The following is a 20,867-nucleotide window of genomic DNA, read 5'->3' as shown; positions in this document are numbered from 1 at the left end:
CCCTCACGCTCCCCGCTTCGGCGCTCCAAGTTGCTCTGCTAAAAGAGACAAAACAGACATTCGTGCTGACCTTACAAATTGCATTCTCTCACAATGATGTATAGTCTGCTCGGACAGCTGATTAGAAATTAATAAGATCGCCTGTGACAACTTGTTTTTCCGAGGCTTCGCTTTCCTACGCGGTTTCAAAACAAAACAAAAGGAAACATCTTAAGTGAAAAGCGGCAAATAAGGCCTTTGTAAAAACAAATCAGAGGGAGAGTTGGATTGGCAGAAGCTTGTTTGCTCGGCGAGCGTGTGGGTATCAGATAACGCCGTGCGTGTTTTATTGGGTGACGGACAAATAAAGAATAGCAGAACAACGTGTGGGAAGACAGACACTGGTCTAAAAGCCTCCATTCATCCCTGAGTCATGTTTCACTGGGGCCGCCGTGTCAGGTTGGACGCTAATCTCCTCCAGATGCCCTCGCAGGGAAACAACACGCAGCACAGAAGAAGAACAGAACTCCAAACGTTGATCACATCACTGATCCGCAAGCTTCTCTCACAGTTGTTTTGACTGTATCCAGTGTTGTAATGGAACCAATGTTGGGAAGGTTACTTTGGAAATGTAATGGGCTACCGATTACAAGTTACCCTATTTAAGAAATGTGATTAACAATTACTTTATCAGCGTTACGTAACTTAAAGTGCTCATATTATGCTTTTTGGCATTTCCCCTTTCCTTTATTGTGTTATATATCATTTTTGTGCACGTTATAGGTTTAACAAAGTGAAAAAGCCCAAAGTCCACCCCAAAGGGACTTACCATCTCCAACAGAAAACACTGTTCACCAACTGCTCGTAACAGCTCTGTTGTAGTCCAGCCTTTACTTCAGAGACAAACGTGGTCACTTTGTAACACACGTTATAATGCTCGCCTAGCTGCTAGCGTGGCACATCCTCATACTCTGCTTCTGACTGGCTAGCAGTCCTTACCTAGCTATTGTGTGTGTGCGACTCCCAACAAAGATATGAACAGAAGTGAGATGCCTCACTCTGTAGCTAAAACAGAGAGCTCAACACACAGGGTGAAAAGAGGAGCTGCAGCAATGTGCAGTACAACAAAAAGATGGTGTTTTTTGACAATTAAACCATGTAAACCTATTCTGGTACAACCTCTAAATACAATTAGGAACCTGAAAATGAGCATAATATGAGCACTTTAATACAATTAAAATTTTTTTGATTACTTTTCTAAATTTCTAATGAAAGCTAAGGGCTGCATATTCAAGAACCGATCAAAAGCATCAGAATAGAGTCAATTTTTTTCCGGCTGTGGCCGTGTAATGGCAAAAGAAGACATTGTGCACATGAAAACATGCAAAGCAACAAAATGAATATTTTAAACATATAGCCTTGCTTTTTAGAGAAAATATTCAGACGTAAGCCCCAATGCAATCACAAACATTTTGTATAGATAACTAATTTAATAACACATTTTGTCCCAGTAACTGGAATAGATTACAGCTACCTTTATTTTGTAATTAAATGACGTTAACACCGTTACGTGTAACTAGTTACTCCCCAACACTGAATGCAACACATACGTACAAATACGGAAAAGGAAATCTTGACTTTATACGCCATTACATTTCCTAAATAAAATGTATACTTTTACTCCACTACATTTTCCCTAAGTATTTCCATTACTTGCAAGGAAAGTTTTCGTAAGTGGCAGTGAAAGATTCTTCCTCACGAAAAAAAAAAAATTTAAATTCTGTTTCTGTTTATCTCTTTGTTGATGTCAGACTTTGAATTTGATGTTTAAGAAGTTGTGGAAAACTCTGAATAGTATGCTTGATTATAAGGAAGCCACAATAAAGTTCATAATCAAAGTTTTTTTTTTTTTTACTTTGACTTCTAATAATGAAGTGCATTTAATATCAGAAAATGACTGTTGATACTTAAGCACAGTAAATATCAGATACGTTAAGACTTTTACTCAAGAGATATTCTTAAAGGGGACTTTAACGTCTACCAAAGTCATTTTCTGGTTAAGATACATGCAGTACAGCAAACATCTCCTCACTATCCGCTAGCTGCCTGTCCCCTGAACACACCGTAAAAAAAAACGTTGGGATCGTTTTCCGTTTCTAAAAATGTGAGGATCTTTTTTTTTTTTTTTTTGAGTACTTTTACTTTCAATACTTTAAGTACATTTTCCTGATGGTACTTACATACTTTTACTTAAGTAAAATTTTCAATGCAGTACTTTTACTTGTAACAGAGTATTTTTACAGTGTGATAGACAGATTGTTTGACCAAAGTAAAAGATCTGACTACTTCTTCCACCACTGGATACTTTTACTCACGTATTGCTTTCAAGTACTTTGTACAAGTACGGGCTGTGTCTAAGTATTTACTCAGGTATTGGCTCTGTTTGTTTTCTGCTATGCTTCCACTCATCGGCTTGTTGGATGGGAACAGCGGGGGAAATATATGCATAACCCTCGGCTGACACGCAGTCTCGTTTGATGTGGGATTCTCAAACACATGCCCCGTCTCTCCAACGTTATTGGGGATATTAAAGTGCTGCGTGGCTCTGTCTCTCTGACTCCCTCCTTAATGCAAACACACACACACACCAACATTTGCGAAAGGCAATTCCATTTCCGGTTTTAGAAGCGAGCTTCACAGCTTTCCTCTGTTATTCCTGAAAGTTAATAAAAACTCTGAGTCCGGGAACCTGAGAACAGACGGGCGGTTGCTGGTGCAGTCGATTGTGGGGTTGCAAATAATAAAAATAAAAATCTTTTTCATGATGTCTCCGTTAAATGATTTCATCTATAAAATGGAGAGTTCTCGGAGAAAAAGGTGACAACTTCGGATCCAAAACAAACAAGGTATTTCATTTATCATCCTATAAAAAGAGAGAGAAAAGCTGCAAATCCTCATATTGGAGGAGCTGAAATCAGGAAATGTTCCATAGTTTTGCTCGGATGAATGCCCTAAAAGAATAGTTTGAATAGTTTGATGCTTTCTTGCAGAAAGTTAGTTTAGGGTTTTAAGACCAATTTAAAGGATAAATCCGGCGCAACATGAACCTAGGGGTCAATAACACGTGTGTACCGAGTCGACCGTTCTCTGGGATATGTTTTCATGCTAATCCAATGTGACCAGTTTTAGCGCAAACCGCTAATTAGCTTATAGCGCTAGTCGTCGGGAGACTGGTAAAGTAAAAAGAAATTGCTATTTCTACACCACTAACAAGGCTCAAATTAGCACCACACTTCAACGGTAGCATAATGAGGGTCCCTACATGTGAACCGAAGCATTGAGAACTTTGTAAGTGTACAGACAGTTTATTAAAAAGATAGTTTAGAAAGACTGTACCATTTGCATATAGAGGCAGGCGCCATCTTGGGAAAACAGTCACGACCAGTCAAATTTTGCGCCAGATTTCTCCTTTAAGACCATTATGAATGAAGTTCAAGACCTTTAACACAACATCAATTAAGCCCTAAATTCTGTTTTTTCAAGCCAAACTTGCACTTCCCCATAGCTGAAGAATAAAATCAGTTTTGTGTCTGTGGTACAATCCGAAAGAGACTCGCGGCAATAACACGAAAGCTGATTGGCTGCAATAGTTGCATGTTGGTGTCACTTGTAGTCGTAATACAGTGAAATTATACTTGGACTAGCGAAAGAAAGAACTACAACGCTACGGAATTTAAATAAATGTGCATAATGAGGTAGTGTTGCATGGACGTAGGAAAATTAAGACCTGTTAAGAATTATTTAAGACCTAGAACACAATACTTCAGCGAATGTAAGACTTTTTAAGGCCTAAAATTTTGATTTTGAAATTTTAGACTTTTTATTTAAGACCCTGTGGAAACTATGAAGGTAAATATAGTGCAAAATGTGAGAGCTTGCAGAATACAATGTGAGAACTCGCAGAACAAAAAAAAATCTGAAATTGTATGCTAAAATTTGCACAAAATTTGAAGTCACACAAAGAAAATGTGTGAGAGCTTTGCAGCTGTCATTGTGTTCATGTAAATATCAATCTACACGTTTATTTGTTCTGTGACTTCACATTCAGAATACAGGCGCGTGATCATTTTCTGCGAGTGCAAATTTCATCTTACAAGTTCCGATTTTCTTTTTTGTTCATTTCTAGACATTTTGGATACTTATAACAGTGGTATCAATCTTCTCACCTAACTCTCAGCAGGAAAGCAAATAAGCATATATTTCCAGCTAATCCTTTAAGCAACTAATCAATTAAAAAAGTCACTAGTTTTTTTTCAGCGCTAGTTGACTGACTGTTAACATGAAAACTAGTCTAAACGTAACATCCATATGTATATTGCTGCGGACAGACTGACAAAACACCTGACACAACTCCGACATACACTATGATGAAATTGAAAGGCTTCCAGCGTTTGAGTGGGGATATATCTGTCCCTTGTAAAACAAAACTGTAAATACACATAAACGAAATTTACAAGCCAATTGCATCTCTGGAGTTGAGTCAAACTTGTAAACACTGAGGAGGAGGAGGAGGAGGAGGAGGAGGAGGAAGGGGAGAAGGAGGGAGAAGCAGCAGAAGAAGAAAAGATAAGCATGCCTTGAATTATCTAGGCCAGTCCAACGGAGGTGTGTTTAGGGACGGACGGTGCGGCTCTCGCTCCAGGCCACGGTGTGTGAGAAGGTCATGTGAAAGTGGAATGTGGCTGTGCAGGACGTTTGCCAGAGGCTGTAATACGTCAAGAGAGCTTATTTTCTTAAAACAAAACTGTATGCCACCTGGGGGAGATTATCCCTCCCTGTTTCAATACAGTCCAGGTTCTTTTGTGAATAATAGGGTTTGGAAAAACGTGAGAAAATCTTGCCAAGAGGCAGATATCTCTTATTTTGATGGTGCATTGTTTTCGACAAATTTCAACAGACATAATGAGAGACCGGGCTTTTGCGCGCTGCCGTGCCGGACAAACAATTACCCAGCAATTACTGAGAAGCTTTTTAGATAGAGGGGAATGGATCACTCAGCAGGCAGCTGACAGCGTGAGCTAACTCAGCAAGCGACATGCTAAATAGGAAAATAATGGTGTAGAGTGCCAGGGGAGACGATCATCCATGCGACACAGAGACGTGCAATAAAGAAGAAGGGGATGGCAAAAAAAAAAAAAAAAAAATATTTATGTAGACAGGCGAAGGGAAAATTCACAAACAAAGAGACACATCCAAAGAGAAGAAGTGAACATGGACACACACAGACTCTCCTGTGTGAGTGATGTCACTGTCAAAGCCTGGCCGCCAACTTGGGCTGGGTATCGTTCAAAAAATGACTTTGATACCGGTTCCTTAACAATATTTTTTTTCGATACCAATTTTATAAAACAAAAAGAAATTACAACAACACAACACTACGGCACAAATCTTTTTATTTATTTTTTGAGCTCCTGCTACATGAGCCCCGTCTCTGTGCGTAACGTTGAGTTTTTCCTGCCTGCCTCTACGACGTGTAACGATAGATATATCAACACGGTCTCACGGCAGTTCGTGAAAATGGTCACGTTATTTTTAATCTATTGATATGTGTTCACGGGGACGTTTTTTTTGCGTTTTTCGTGGTGGCCAGCACAAAATGGTCTGGACGGAGATTAACGGGGAAAGCAAACGCCACACCCCCGGGGGAGGATGCCTCACACGCCGGGACACGGCCGCGGGGGACGCCGCGACAGTAACGGGACGGTTAACGGGGAAACAACACGCCACACGCGGGGGACGCGATCCCCGGCCTCCGGGGTGAAAGTCCTGAATTGTTTGACCCATCCACCACCCTAACCAACCTCCTTACGCGGATTTTCGGCATTTCATACTACTCGCTGCCGTAGTCGTGCTGTGACCACGACATATGCTTCCCATTTAAATACATTAGTTTACATTTTCATGCTGGCCACCACGAAAAAACCCCCACAAAAAAACGTCCCCGTGAACACGTATCAATAAATTACATAACGTGACCATTTCACGAACTTCCATGAGACTGGGTTGGATATATAGGTATACGTACACAAATAACCCTGGTTACCAGTGTTGCGGAGTAACTAGTTACACGTAACGGCGTTACGTAATTTAATTACAGTTAATTACAGTTACAGTTACTAGGGGAAAAAAAATGTGTAATCAAATTACAGTCACCTTTGAACATGTTCATGATTACATTGGGGGTGACAGCTGAATACTTTCTGTAAAAAGCGAGGCTATATGTTGAATAATATTCATTTTGTTGTACACAATGTCTTCTTTTGCCATTTCCAGCCACAGCCGTTCCGTAAAGTTTGATACTATTCTGATGCTTTCGATCGGTTCTCCTGTTTGAATATGCAGGGCTTCCCATCTGACCGTTAAAGTGCCTCTCAAGCGGTCTTTAGAAATTTAGACAAAGCAATCAAAAAGTAATTAAATGTAATAAGTTACATTCATTTAATAACGTAATTGAAATAGTTACACTACTTTTACATTTTAAATAGGGTAACTTGTAATCGGTAACCTATTAGATTTCCAAAGTAACCTTTCCCAACCCTGCCGGTTACTAAAGGAGTTATCTAGGTCTGTTAACCAGGGTTTACATTGCATTTGACAATATAAAAAAAAAAAATTGGGTTTTTAAACTGCGTGTACTCGTGACTCTCGTGTGAGTGCTGTCGAAGCCTGGCCATCAACAGAGCCTGTCCCTGCATAAGCATGTTTTTTTTTTTTTATTGAAAATGAATCATGTATCAGCTGGTATTAAAGCAGTACATATGAACAGAATTATTACATTTGTTCCCATATGAAAGCACTCTTTCATTTCATGATATCAGGCTGTGAGAAAGTTTAATAAAGGGGAACTTTAAGGTGAGCAATAACAGGAAGTCCAGGGAGTTGCATAATGGCTATGTGCTGTTTGGTTTGGAAGGGGAGCTGGTGTTTTGTGTTGACTAGACCTTTTGATCCAACCCGCATCGCACAGTCACAAGTTTAGGTATCGCAACAACGAAACTAAAGGATGATGTCACAGTGTCTGGTGAGAGACACAGAGAGAAGAGAGCGAAGAGAAGCGTTGAAGACGGATACATACGGGATATATATAGAATATATAGAAAAGAGAAGGAGAGGAATAGAGAACATGGTTATGTTCAGACTGGCAGCCTGAATCTGATTTCTGGCATATCCAGATTGGAATCAGATTGCTTTTATAAAGTCATACCGTAGGTGGAAATCTGACTCAAATCAAATTTGAAACGACTTAGCCGAGCCACTCAAATCAGATTTCAGAGTGTCCTTTACGTCACTCGCAAAGCATAACGCGGAACATATGATGGTGACATCACATCTGCCTGTGGCTGCCGCACAGCGGTGGAATAAGTAGACTCCCTGTAGATCTTAGAAGTAAAAGTGCCAGTACAGCAATGCAAAACGGCTCCATTACACATTTAAAAATCCTACTTGCAGTATTAAAAGTACAAAGGTTAATCAGCCAAATCTACTTGAAGGGATAGTTTGGATGTTTTTTGAAGTGGGGTTGTATGAGGTACTTATCCATAGTCGGTGTATTACCTACAGTAGATGGCGGTCGGCACGCCCCCAGTTTGGAGAAGAAGGCAGGAGTGCCGTCACAGAAGCTACTAGCAATGTGCAGTTAGTTAGTTAGTTAGTTAGTTAGTTATGTTTGATTTCTGTGTCATGCCAAACATTTTGGCCCATCCCACATGGGATTACAAGACACCACAAATTTACTTGTTTAACAAACATCTTCCTGTCGCATATACAAATCATTCGGAGAAATACATAAATACAAATATATACATATACACACACCACACACAAACAACAAATTTCATCTACAATTCATCTCGATAAAGAGCTTTTTTCCTTTTCCCAAGCTTTATCTAGATAATTAGCTAATTTATGTTTCATATTTGAACAGCCATCTCAGTCTTTGAGCATCATCCATATTTACCAAGTCGATCTCTGCTTTTATCCTACGAAACAAAAAAAAAATCACGCTGTTCACAATAAAAACGGACAATAGAAAACAAAATGGAACTCATTTTCTATATCATTCAAACAACACATGGGACAGATCTGTTGTTCATCTTCTACATCAACTTATCGTCCTGTTTCAACAGTCAAACAGCACACATACAGCTGTGTAGCAGCAAAACTTATTTTAGCCCCCTTAAAAAAGGCCCACCTAAAAAAAACAAAATTGGTTACAAAGGTTCCAATATGAGTTTAACTTTATGCTATATTTAGAATATTTTCATAACTTTAACATGTCTTCACACAGCCTTTTTCCGTCGGGGAACTCAAGCTGTTAGCTCTGCTCTCTTCAAAGCCACCATACTCCTTTGACAAAAACAGTAATTTTACCTGACAGAACTGGGAAGTTGCTGGTCTACCACTGCCTCGATCGGCTAGTTAGTTTGTCTTATTTCTCCGACTGCTGCGTTTTAAAGTGCTAGTTCAGATCCCCTAAAGTTACACAATTACACAAACTAGCCAATCGAGGCAGAGTAGACGTGTAACTTGGTGAAATGAACATGCTACGATATGATATGAATGAATGGCAGGAAATAGAAAACACTCAAGTCGGTGCAAAGTACCTTACAGTACAGAGTAAAGAGTAAAGTAGTTACTTTCCACCACTGCTGCCACTTGACACATGGCTGCACGTACAATATTAACCTTCCTCGTCGCCGATGCTGCCTGCACGTCACTATTAAAGGTGCCGTAGGTAGGATTGGGAAGATCCAGGACTTAGCCCAAAAAAATGTGAACATCAACAACTTCTCAGTCCCTCCCCCCTTTCCGCTAAAACCCAAAATGTTCTCTTAAGCCCCTCCCCCCCACAAGGGAGAATGAATGCGCGTGCATGAGCAGTGATTGACACGCAGTTATACACCCCGGCCCTGGCCCTGATTGGTGCATCTGATTTTTGCAAATCGCACTACAGGCTGTAGGTGGTGCCAGAGGAGACGGATTTTTCTTTTAATGACCTGCTTCATGTAGTTCTACTGGAACATAGGGTCAGTGTCAGCAAATATGACAGAAAGTTAGTCTTACCTACTGCACCTTTAAGTTTATTTTAAGTTTTTCTTCATCTAATCGGCAGCTTGCTGTTTTGGTGCCATTCTAGAAAAATTCTCCATGAGTTACAGTACACGCATAGAGGTATAGTACCCAGGGGCACCACGTTGTTTTAATACGGGCCTGGTCGTTACCAAAAAAAAACTAATCTTGATGGGTTTACGATGCCTGAACACAAACTGCAACCTCACTTGTAAACGACCATCCTTAAGATCAGACCTAAGAGACAAATTGAGTTTTTATGAGGTGTGAACTATAAAACATAAGATAAGGGGGAAAGATGTAGAGGTGAGGGTTGGTTGGGTCCAAATACAGCATGAAGCCTCCTTAAAGTTGAGTATGGTTGGAGGAGAACATCAAAGAGCGGGGCTCTGTGTTGTGTGCTGTACGCCTGCTGGCAGCCGCTCTGGCTGGCATTCACCATTGCTTTTTTGGCTGCTTTCAGAAGGTTCCAAAGCAAACAAGAAGGATCCTACTTGCAGGCCGTAAAAACGGGTGCGTCAGCCCACTCCATCGCACACAGTGCTGTACTTCACAAAATGGCAGGAAGGGTTTACCTTTTCTTATCAAGCTGATGCAAAAACTTAAAGTGATTTCAAATCATGAGGATACATTTTTACATTCAACATTTGAACTATACTGATATGTGGCTACTGTGTGGTGTATACTTTTCCATAAAAAAAAAAAATATATAATCATTTACTTTAAAATATTTGTGGATGTGGCACGGTATAGCCAATGCCGACTGATACGAGACATGTTTCCCCTTTTTTGAGCCCACAGTGTTGGTTACCATTATCGATTTAAGACATCGGCCCCTATATAACGTTGTTCTGTTCAGCCTTCTCCATCGAAAAATTACGTTCCCATACGACAAAACTAGGGTGCCAGTTCACCTCCTGGGCACTGCCAAGGTGCTCTTGAGCAAGTCACCGAACCCCCCCAACTGCTCTCCATTAGTGCATGTATAGGTACTGAGCATGTGTGTGTAATTCAGACCTGTGTGTAATGTGTGTAATAATAACAATAGAGTGAAAACATTTTAATTTCCCTTGCAGGATTAATAAAAGTATAAATTATTATTATTATTAATAAAAGTCGCAGAATCTAGTGAGAAAGTGGGAACATTGATCATAGAGTGTTGCAGAGAGCGCTCAAATTACAAATGGAACTAATCGATGGCTAACAAAATCAGCCCCTAACTGGTTGACTGCCTGTGTCCATTCCACAATATGAAAAAGTAATTAGTGCCCACCCACATAGATATTGTACCAATGAAATTACTGTTTCCACACAGTCAGTCCTAAGCAGTCTGATTTCTTGGCAGGTGAGCCAGATTTAAATGGCTATTTAGAATGTTTATGGGGCTTCTTTGTCACTTTTGTTTGTTTCTGCAGCAATCAATCCCTTGTATACTGCTCTGTAAAAAACAAAAAAAACAATCCAGGGGCCGCTCAATGTCCAGTGATTCATAAAAAATAAAAAAAACATTTGTCACCTCTGACCCGCGAATTTTAGTGGTGGAATGTAACTAAGTACATTTGCTCAAGTATTGTACTTAAGTACAAATGTTGAGGTACTTGTACTTTACCGGAGCCTGTTCTTTTCTTGGCACTTTTTTTACTTCTACTCCGCTACATTTCAGAGGGAAATATTGTACTTTTTACTCCGCTACATTCATCTGACAGCTTTAATTACTTTACAAATTAAGATTTTTTTTGCACACAAAACACGTAGTTTATAAAACAGAATGTTTTATTATAAATTAAACTACCCAACAATATACAGTCCTACCAGTCCAGCTGTAATGATTAGCTGATTAAACACAGAACAGTTTGGATCGTTTCCAGTTTCTACAATGGGATTTTTCTGCATGGAGTACTTTAACTTGTATTACTCTAAGCACAAGAGCACCTTGACAGTGCCCAGGAGGTGAACTGGCACCTCTCCAGCTACCACTCCACCACCATACTTTGGTCCATATAGGGACTTGAACCACCAACTCTCCGGTTCCCAACCGAACTCCCTACTGACTGAGCTACTACCACCCACATTTACATACTTTTACTTAAATGCAGGACTTTACTTGTAACATTTTTTTTACAGTGTTATTAGTACTTTTAATTAAGTAAAGGATCTGAATACTTCTTCCACCACTGGTGAATGTGAATGTACTTGATAAAAAAAAGAAAATGACTGCAAGCTGATGTATACGGCAAAAGTAAGACATCTTTAGCAATGGTCCTCCTCTAGAGGTTAAGGATGCACTCTGAGGTTTACCTTTGTGAGTGTAGTCTGTCTTTCTGAATGACAGCTCCCATATAAACACAGCCTGATGTGGAGAGTGGGAGATTATGAGTGTTTGATGAAAACAGCCATTGCTGAGATTTATCATGGGTGGCGTTAAGCCGCTCCATTCCACCTCCAGACGCGTGTCAGATACTTATAGCGCGGTCACTGTGGCAGCTCCATGTTTTTCACATTGCTCTTCATGTTATTCTAATCACATGTCTAAGCCACTGACTATAATCTGATAATGATTGGACTCCAAATGTCCAGGTATTAGCCTCAGAAAAATATACACTCGCAACATTCCTTCTGAACTATCAAATGTTTATTTTAAAGCAGGCAGTTCGAATCCAAGCCCCATTGGCAGAATGGAGGTTGACGTGCAGACATATATATATATATATATAGGGTCGCTTTTTTATATACACACTTAACTCCAATTAACCTTCATTCTCCTATTTGCTTGTAATCACATTATCTTCTGGTATTTGACTCTTATTTTTCTTTCATCCAAGAGAGGCCGTGTCCTCCTGCTACATGCCCAGAGAACGGCGAGGCAGTGCAGGAACAAGCTTCTCCTTGTGCTGGATCTGCCAGTTGGCCAGAGAACCAGTCTATGGTCTGGTCTTCTCTCTCTCTCTCTCTCTCTCTCTCTCTCTCTCTCTCTCTCTCTGTCTCCCCCTCCTCACCCCTCAGATCTTTCTCAATGCGCTCCTCACGCTCTCTTTTCAGCCCTCTCCTTCTGCTCCCTGGCTGCATATCTGAGCTCTGCCCTCGGGCCATGTCCAGCGTCACACAACGTCTGATTCATGCCCCTCAGTTGGCTGCTGTGGTCAGCTGACTCTATAGCAGTGGTTCCCAAAGTGGGGTCCTTGAGAGGGGAAGGGGGTCCATCCCTATGTTCCCTCAGTCCTATGTTCCCTTATTTCTATTAAATTTCCCCTGCATCAAAATAAGGCCCTATGTTCGGTCAAGGATTTCCCCCGAAATGAGGCCATGTGTTCCCTGAGCCATATGTTCCCTAATTTCTATAAAATTTCCCCCGCATCAAAATTACGGCCCTATCCCTCAAGGATTCCAACCAAATTAGGCCTTATGTTCCCTCAAAGAACAACCCCCCCCCCCCCCCAACCCACACACACACACACACACACACACACCCCAAATTAGGCCCTGTGTTCCCTCAGCCCTATGTTCCCTCATTTCTATTACATTTCCTAACACAACTTTTATTTTCTCTAAAATTTTCCCTCATCAAATTTATGACCTTTGTTCCCTCAGCTCACATATCCCTCCCACCCCCGGTCGTATTTTATGTTTTGGATATGTGACCTTGTATAAATTGCTGCAGTAATACTGATCGTCTCGGGTTAGGGCTGGGGGTTAGGGCTAAGGGAACACATGGCTGAGGGAACATTCACGATATTTCCATCCATAACTAACACAATCAGGTTTTCCCCTACCATTAGAAGGCTTAGGCGCAACTAACTTAAAGACTTTCCTCAGATCTAATGATCGTGATTGGTCCCCAGTGGACTTCTTTAGCAATTTTTTTTGGGGGTCCCGTGGTCTAATTTGTGTCCGTTAATGGGATCCTTGGCATGAAAACGTTTTGGACAGCACTGCTCTATAGTACTATAGGATCGGGCTTGTTGGAGGATCGATTCAATATTCTGCCAGGACGCTGATCAATTCCAGTGGACTGTAAAGTGTGCATAAATAAGAGCAGTTTAATAATTAAAAGACAGTTATTCCACAGAAATGTAGTTTTTTCCCCCTCCCTATCATATTCCACTTCATAACTTATTTCGAATACATTCAGACATAGTGAGTCAGTATCGATGTCAAAATAAGGATTTTACTTCTCGCTATTAAATGTCTTAAAATGGACAGCTTGAAACAAAGGCTGTTCAATCTGTGCCTCTTTCTTCTCCCCCCGCACCGTACAATAACAAAAATTCCAGCTGTCAAATATGTTCGTTCATGTACTTCTATATAAAAACTCTTTCTGACTACCAGCCTGTCCCCTAAAGCAATTATAGGTGAAAAGAGCTCCGCACTTGAATCCCTCCGCTCCAAAAAGCTGCATGTTGAGCTGTCACGTTCACTGACACATTAGTGGCATATTTTGAGAATTGATGACATGAATGATGATGCATGAAATTTCCAGTTGTTTTGAACGATTTGGAAATGTCACCTCAGTTTAGCTCTTTACACTTCTACTCCGCTACATTTAAGAAAGAAACTATACCTCCTAGTTTCTTAACAGGTTGAAATTGTGTGCAAAATGTGAGACGATGTTAGAAGTTATGCAACCAACAATTCTTTCCCTGTGGAATAATCCGACAATCATTTTCTTGATTAATCGATTACTCGTTTGGTCTGTTAACATCTGTGAAAAATGACAAGAACATTTTCCCCTGAAACCAATGGCGACGTCTTCAAACGTCATGTTCCGTCTGACCAAAGATCCATAACTCAAAGATATTCACTTCACTACAATTATATCACACAAAACAATCGATTCTCCAATTAAAACCGATCTTTGATTAAGTGATCTGATAGCGATTGATAAAAATCCTTGAAAATTTACAGCGTAAGTTCTCTGAGAATCTGTTATATCCAAGAAAAATTGGTATTGTAACTGAAATGTCCCTAACCTAATTGATATCGTATTAGAAATGTCATTGAATCAGGACCTTGTGAAATCATTGGCGATACCCAGCCCTATACTGAAAATACATGTGCTTTCTCTTAAGTAACACTTTGAATACAGACATTTTACTTATAGTTGAGTATTTTTACATTGTCATATTGCTGCTTTAACTCTCATGTTATCCAATTTGAAATTATTTTTTTTTTAAATACAAATTACCCAGAAATTCAATGGATTCCATACAGTGCTCTTCGCATGTACAGTACAATTCATGATCACTACTATTATTGTTTGTAAGTTTTAGCCTCTCTTTTTTTTTCATATATTTTATTGGATACAGCGTTCAAACAATATTTACAACATAGTACAATATAAGTCTCCATTTTGTGTATTCAGAATGAACAATTCTTCAAAACCTTTTGTGGTTTACTTTTAGCCTTTCAAAAAAATTGAAATGGTTTCAAAACTGTATTCTGACTAAACTTTGACTCTTTGAAGACTCTTGATTATCCATCCACACACATTTCGTCTAATGTTAGTCTAATTATTTCATAATGTCTGCTTTTTTTTAAATAAAAAAATGAGGTATCATTTCCTACAAATGAAGATTATTGTCTATAAATTCCCAAAATAAGTGTTAACCTAGTAGTTATAAGTTGGTGTTAGTGGTGTATGGTGGTTGGGTAACAAAAGCATCGAAAACAGAAAAAAGGCGTCAAAAAGTGTTGAAAAAAGGGATATAAATGTCAGAAAAAGTGTCAAAAAGGTGCACTTTCGACGGGACGACAACACAAGGGTTAAGTACGCAAAGGATGTGATCTGATTTGGACTGATGCTGAAGATCGTCAGTAAATCTACTGTCGCAGTAACCAGTAAACTACCTGCTGCAATAGTCTGACTGTACTGGACATACCACACCAACCAATCAGATGTGACGCATTAAAGTCGTATGTTGCCATAGAGCTTGCGTGAAAATGAGTTAGCTGGTTAATACATGTAATACAGTAAAAATACAGTTGAATATAATGGATATCATATATGGTTTAAATGGCTGGCTAAATTAGGATAAACATTTGAAAGAATTTGCCTAAAAGTCATGGATAAACTGTTGAAGTAATTGCTTGAAATTGATAGATAAATGGTTGGAATAATTGGCCAAAACTAGTGGACAAACTTTGAAAATCAATTGAAATGAATGCATTCGGATCCTGATGGTTGGACTTGATGACGGTTATGCCGGGCAAAAAAAAAAGGTTGGGAACCACCGGTGTATCCTTTCATCGCACTATAGTTCTAACCCTCAACTTCCTTTGCTATTGGATGGCTGTACAAGTCACTTTTCAGTGAACATTTTGGAATAGAAATCAAATGTAAAATTGTCATTTTTTTTGTGTGCAAGTAACATTGTGTTAAAACAGCGGCTTAAAAGCCCCAGAAAATACTGAATAATTATGAAATGATTAAGAAAATGAAATGTCAGAGGTTATGTGTTGATGCTGCCGAGGTACTGTATATGCGCTGGTATTCTCTGGAAGTTGTAAATGTTTACTCATTAATCATGTCCATTTGGCAGTCGTGGTCTGGGATCAGGCGTGCTTGGCAGTGTGTTAAGTTAAAACCAGTGAATAAAAACAGCTTTGTAAATTCAGGGCAGTGTTCCCTGGTACTTTTATTTATTTTTTATTTATTTTTTTAAAGCTTTTGATCATAGAGATGTCATTATTTTTCCCAAGAAGCATGGTGTGTTTACCTGTGCGAAAGCAATGGAGCACTTCATACCCATTTAAATAATGAGTCCAGCGCAAAAGGATGTTAGAGATAAGTGTTACTGTTTGACCCCGGACATTTTTAAAAGTTATCGCTGGAAACGTTCACAATTATTTTAAATTGCTTCTCCGCTGGAAAAGACAGAGCAGGTGGCAGATTTCGGAATGTAAACCGGCCCTTACGCTGTTGTGAATTTTTAAAACGGCCCCTGAGAGGGGGGGGGGATGTAAATGCGCTCTTATTATTCCTTTTGTATAATAACGTGTACTCAACCTTTTATTGAGTGTCTCCTGCAGGCCACCCATTACGATCCTCACCCTGTTTAAAACTTTGCTTCAGAGGGGATTTGTCACCCCAGAGGTTGACAAGACGAGTGCACAGGGGTCAGAGAGAGAGAGAGAGAGAGAGAGAGAGAGAGAGAGAGAGAGAGAGAGAGAGAGAGAGAGAGAGACAACGGCGAACAACAGGCAGTGAACTAGAAAGAAACATGGCGTTCCATGAATAATGCATGGATGAAATGCTCTAATCTAATGACGCTCTTAAAACTTTTAAAAGCCGATCTTTCTTTTCAGCTGGAGATGCTCTTGTTTTAAAAATCCCCCCCCCCCGCTCCCAACTGACTGCAGTCGTCCTCCACAACTCAGCTTGAGAGAGACACTGATTGGTTTAATTATGTTTGCTGTGATTAAGCATCTTAATTGTACTCACCACAATGTTGAGATGTGAATCATAATGATGTCGAGATGTGACATTTGGGGCTACAGAAAAGATTTCTTTTCTTTGGAACAGTTCTTTTCTTCACTTACACTTTTTTTTTTAACACACAGACATAGCCACACAATCCCCAAACTATGCACACGCGCGCACACACACACACACACACACACACACACACACACACACACACACACACACACACACACACACACACACACACACACACACACTGGTAGACAATTTAAAGAGGGACACTCACTGTCTTTGGACGCTTGGTGGCCATGTCAGGGTCAGAGAGGAACAGAGACACAGACAGAGTGGAGAGCGCGACCTCACGGCATTACCGCTCACATCCCAGCCAGCCGGCTCCCAGAACGCGAGGACGAGTCCGACGGGGGCTTGTTAACTTGAAAGCGCGGATGGAGGGGCGGCGGGTGGTGAGGCTCGCTAGAGCGTGTCAAGAGGGAACTGCAGGCACCAGTCAGTCAGGCCGCTGAGAGGCGGCACGAGGAGGAGAAACGAGACAGACAAAAGCAGAGAGAATTCAAAGACAAGACGCCAGCAGTTTTCTTATTCCTCTTCCTCCTCGCTTTCTCCGGTGAAACTTAACCCCCGAGGAACGCCGGCGAGCAGACACAGTAGAACCAGTTCCAGACCTGTACTGCACTGACGGCTGCCTCTCTCTCTCTCTCTCTCTCTCTCTCTCTCTCTCCTCTCTGTTTTTTGGTATCATTTAACTCTTGATTCCACGGCCCGGCGATGAGCTCAGCGCGGGGCTCCGGTTTCAGCGCCTTTGCTGGAATGCGAGAGGCAGCGGCGCAGAGAGGCAGAGGTGCTGGGCAGGTCAAAGGCTACTGGGGTAGTGTGGAGGAACAGAGAGGAGAGGAGTTGTCTGTCATCTGGGGGGAGTTCCAGTGGAGGGATATTTGAGGGGCCTGGAGTGGCGAGAACAAAACAGGAGTTACAGGGGTCACGGGTTACGGATGTTGCAGGGCCAGGCCACGTTTGACAGCTCTTGAGGCTAAGGACTTCAGGGCATGGAGTACATTTACACGCTCAAAGACTCATAGAGACACACACACACACACACACACACACACACACACACACACACACACACACACACACACACACACACACACACACACACACACACACACACACAACCTCTCTCCTAAGTGCCAGATTTATTGCTCACTTAGAGGGCGGACCGTTGTCCTCAGGGAGAAAGCTTCTTTTTTTTTTTTTTTTCATGTTTAGCAGACCTGGGTCAGAGATATGAATTATACAATTAAAATACATGCACAGCTAAAGAGGGTGACCACAATCACAGACATATTATAATATTTGCATAGCACACATTTGGTACACAGTGTTACAAGGCGCTTTACAATCGTAATTAAACTGCAGTGAAATGGAATTCATTAGATAAAATGCAAATGATTGAAAAAAAGAAACAAAAAGGTTTTTACTAAAAGCAAGAATTGGTCACAGACATCAAGAAGAGTAAAGGTACCGACAAGGAAGAGAGATTTTGTCTGTGGTTCTGAAAAGGCAGACCTAAAAGGGGAAGGGGTTTCAGTTTAAAGGAAGTAGCTAACAACGCTCGGTCGGGAGCTAGCTCCTGTCGGCTAAAGCAACCGCACTGTGTGACCCCACAACAACGCATAAAGCTCGGTCGGGAGCCTCAAAATTGTAATCAAAAGTCTGTAATTTTTTCATTAGGTTACTTTTCATGACAGTGCAGTTGTGACTAATCCTTGCCCCTTTCCCCTTTCAGTGCACAACTCCCAGCTAGCTAACGTTAGCTAGCTCCTGTTGGCTAAAGCAACCGCACTGTGTGACCCCCTCTCCCAACAACGCACAACGCTCGGTCGGGAGCCTCACAATTGTATTCAAAAGTCTGTATTTTTTTCATTAGGTTACTTTTCATGACAGTGCAGTTGTGACTAATCCTTGCCCCTTTCCCCTTTCAGTGCACAACTGCCAGCTAGCTAACGTTAGCTAGCTCCTGTCAGCTAAAGTAACTGCACTGTGTGAAACCCCCACCCCCCCCCCCCCAATCATCACCACCCACCCAGACAAAAATCAAGAAAAGATGACAGTAAGTACAATATTTAACACAATTCAACAAAATAGACAATGAACACCATAAGCCCATCATAGACATCTCTCCCCAGCACTAAGCTTCTTAGGAGCCCTCCAGAAAGCTCAGGTACTTTCCCCATTTTCTAGTATAGAAATATCTAATCTGGGAAACCGTTTAGATGACATCGTTTTAAACGCCGCCACCGAGAGCGTGCCTATGTTCCCACAGACCCATGTTTCCACATTTCTAAGAATTCTTTTTTCACTGAAAATTAGGCCCTATGTTCCCACAGTCACATGTTCCCACATTTCCAAAATTAGGCCCTATGTTTCCACATTTCCTTTTTCATAAATTTGTATCAGATTTTATCCCCCTAACCCTAAAAATGTTGTGGGAGGATAGGACTTAAATTGAAGGGAAATGTAGGAACACAAGACCTAATTTTGAAAATGTCCTAGAAATGTGGGAACATAGGGCAATGGAAACACAGGGCTGTGGGAACATAGGGCCTACTTTTCAGTGAACAAAAAAAAAAGTCTTAGAAATGTGGGAACATAGGGCTGTGGGAACATAGGGCTGCCCCCGCCACCCTAGCCATATCACAAGCCCACTCCTGGACTGACGGCACCCCTTCATTATTCCATCCTCCAATAAACTAGTCTGGACACAGCTTGTTATGTGCTTACTGTATCTCGCCTAGGATTGACCCAACTCCCAGAACAAATTGAGCTGAATGGAATGGGTCCCTGCGATCTGACATACGTCGTCCGATCTGGACCTCATCACAGAACCAGTGGACAGTTGGCCGTCCTCTTGTCTTACATTTCCAACAATTTGGTGTGTCTTTCAGACCAATTCTAAACCATATGGAAGGAGCCCAATAGAAGCGTTGCATAAATGAGGCGCACCCTCTCATCGCGTGACATAGTTTTAATATTCCTGCAGATTCTGTCCCACTCTTCATCATCCAGTGTAATACTCAGATCCCTTTCCCATGTCTTTTTGAGGGCTGTCCAGGCTCCATCCCCCAGGTTCTGCATAAGCACAGAATAATACCCAGAAGCCTCATGACCTTGTCCATATTTCAACAACACTTTATCTAAGGATTCTGGTGCCTTCGGGGCTGAAGAACTGGATAAAAAAATCCCCACTAACAGATGGCGAAGTTGTCTGTGTCACGTTTGTAAAATCATGACACTGCCTCTGAATTACCCAGCTAGCTGCTACTGTTAACACTGGCTCTTCAGTTTGACACTGAATAATGTGCAAGCAAGAGCTGTAGCTGGATATGGACACAACTGTTACTAAGGATGCCACAAGGATGAAACCTTTTCACCGGTTAATAAACTCCCAACCACTGGATATTTCCAAGAAAAGATATTCGTCGATCGCACTCAATACGTAGGGCGCCTTCTTTGATCTCTGGCCGCCACGGTTAAGCTTTCGCCGCAAGGCCGCGTTATGGATGTGAGACCAATGGTGCCTCCATTTGCTGCCACCTTCAAAGTTTTCAGATTGCCTCATTAAGCCTCATCATATATCCTGGGTTAAAATCCAAAATATTGCCAAATAGGCACTTTTACTTTTCGCTTTGACACAAAAACACCAAATCCTCCATGTCTCACACACAGAAATCTGACGTCTGCTACACTGTGCTGCAAGTCTGCTGCTGCTGCTGCTGTACGGACTTTCAGTTTATAATTGTAGCGTCCGTGGTACGACTAAGTATGGATAACTCCCAGAGTATTTTAGAAATTTTAAGTTGATGAAAGTGGGCTAAATGGGTTTATTTCTATAAAAAAGAAAGAAGAAGAATGTAATCTTGTACGTCTGACCACTGTGTAACACCGACCACCACGGCAAGTCTAACTCTTACCTGTCACCTGCCTTTTTTTGTCCTCCATAAAGTGATGCAATACTATTGCAGTTACACTCTCAGCTAATTATATGGTGTATACACACACACACACACACACACGTTTGTGCCAGAGAACAAACAGAGAACAAAGTGATGCCTTTAAACTGACTTTCCCTCTCTCGAACCGCAGCGTAACTAGAATAACTGTGGCCGATAGGATCGGCCTGGCATTTATTTGTTTATTTGTTTAGCCGGTTGCCTTCCTGCCGTTTCCTTCTCTCCCTCTCTCGTGCAGCTCCACCTAGTTTTGAACTGCAGCTCCGCCGGCCCGGGGAACAGGAATGTGTGTTCTTTATTAAGGAGAG

The 20,867-nt window shown here is 41.2% G+C and overlaps 1 protein-coding gene across 2 annotated transcripts in view; it reads right to left on the bottom strand.

The window, feature by feature from the left end:
- The window catches only part of flrt2 (fibronectin leucine rich transmembrane protein 2), a 173,941-nt gene that overhangs the window by 42,934 nt on the left and 110,140 nt on the right, over positions 1-20,867 (bottom strand). The window contains exon 1 of one of the 2 annotated variants that reach the window (XM_039782462.1): positions 16,815-17,359. The exons of the other annotated variant lie outside the window; for it this stretch is intronic. The gene's annotated coding sequence lies outside the window, so the exon portion shown is untranslated. Of the gene's footprint in view, positions 1-16,814; positions 17,360-20,867 lie in introns of those variants that run through there. 2 annotated transcript variants of the gene reach the window in all.

The sequence above is a fragment of the Perca fluviatilis genome, chromosome 18 (assembly GCF_010015445.1).
Source record: "Perca fluviatilis chromosome 18, GENO_Pfluv_1.0, whole genome shotgun sequence".
In the NCBI taxonomy this organism is placed as follows: Eukaryota; Metazoa; Chordata; class Actinopteri; order Perciformes; family Percidae; genus Perca; species Perca fluviatilis.
The sequence above is the reverse complement of the archived record's forward strand: the minus strand, read 5'-3'. Positions and strand labels throughout refer to the sequence as shown.